This window comes from Vollenhovia emeryi, unplaced genomic scaffold (genome assembly GCF_000949405.1).
Source record: "Vollenhovia emeryi isolate VEMERY1.0 unplaced genomic scaffold, V.emery_V1.0 DF939462.1, whole genome shotgun sequence".
Classification (NCBI taxonomy): Eukaryota; Metazoa; Arthropoda; class Insecta; order Hymenoptera; family Formicidae; genus Vollenhovia; species Vollenhovia emeryi.
Window position 1 is genome coordinate 44,860 of NW_011966904.1, and position 1,599 is coordinate 46,458.

The following is a 1,599-nucleotide window of genomic DNA, read 5'->3' on the forward strand; positions in this document are numbered from 1 at the left end:
AGAAAAAATCTATCATTTTTATTAATTGTAACTGCGATGCTCTTGCAGTTCTTGTTTTTTTTCTGTAAAATAAAAGTCATCCCATTAAGCTTAATTTGTGCGATGTGCTCTTTGTTACTTGTCTCCTAACCTCTATTCACTGTTTCACCGTGTAATCATGTTCCTTGTGTTTTTTGTTTTTTTCTTTGTTAACTTGTTATATTAGATGACCCGTAAAAAAGCACGAGAGATTATTACATTAAACATTAAACACATTAAAATATAGTAAAACAATGTATATATACCCGTTATGAGGCAAGAAACAAAGAGCACCTCAGGCTTTTTATTTCTTCATATGTATATTTTATATTTAGATATTATAATAGTACTTACATGGTTTGTGACATTTTGATGGATAGTTGCACTTTTAACAAATTCTCGAAAATTGCAGGAGACCTACGATCTGACACGATCTACTAGAGTAAATAAAGTTTCGAACGAGAACGCCAAGGTCCGATACGTTTATAACGATTTTTGCATCGATTGAAATCGTTAAGACCATCCCTGTTGAAAATACCCGATTAAAACCGATTGAAAATTTTAAATCCGCATGAATCTGGATTCTTGATGCGGAATACATATACCGATTGACGCGGATAGGGTCAGATTTGAATCGTGTTCAATCAGGAATTTCCAGATAGATTTTGATCCGCGTCTATCGGTTTCAACCCGTGATAAAAGTTCGCCGATTGGAACCGATTGACGCGGATTCAAGTCAATCCGGAAAAGTTGTATTAAAAACAATAGACAATTCAGATTTAAATTCGCCGATTGGAACCGATTGGCGCGGATTCAAGTCAATCCGGAAAAGTTGTATTAATAACGATTGACAGACTTCGTCAGAAAATCCGATAGAAACCGATTGTTACTGCTTCAATTTCTATCTGGAAATACCGGAATGAATCAGATTACGGATTGAATCCGATTGATCTTGCATTTCCACCAATCCGGTGCCCGATTGGCCCGATTGATATCGAATTGAAACCGATTAATTTTTATAGAAATCAATGCGATTTCTATCGGTTTGAATCGGGTATTTTCAGCAGGGATGTTATAGAATCACTTACAATCGCAGTCGTCGATCGCGCAAGCGACAATTATCGGTCGTTTGTATCCATAAATTCCCTTGAAAATTACTAGATTTTAACTGTCTAAGATCTGGCAGCGTTGTACAGCTATCGAGTTATTTCGATACGTTTATAATGATTTTTGCATCGATTGAAATCGTTAAGACCATGTTATAGAATCACTTACAATCGCAGTCGTCGATCGCGCAAGCGACAATTATCGGTACCTTACGATAACGATTATCATCGTTAAGGAGTTACAGAATCCCGCTACTGGTACAGAATGCCAGTATTGTTATATATATAGTACCAGTTTCTCAATACTATAACGGTACCAAAAACAAGTATCAATCTCCAAAACAGTAATAGTACTAAATATCTGTAGCGATTTCCAATACTGTAACAGTATCAAATATGAGTACCAATTTCCAATATAACAATATTAATATTATGAATATTAAAAGTACATTTAATTAGTCTAATAAGATATTTA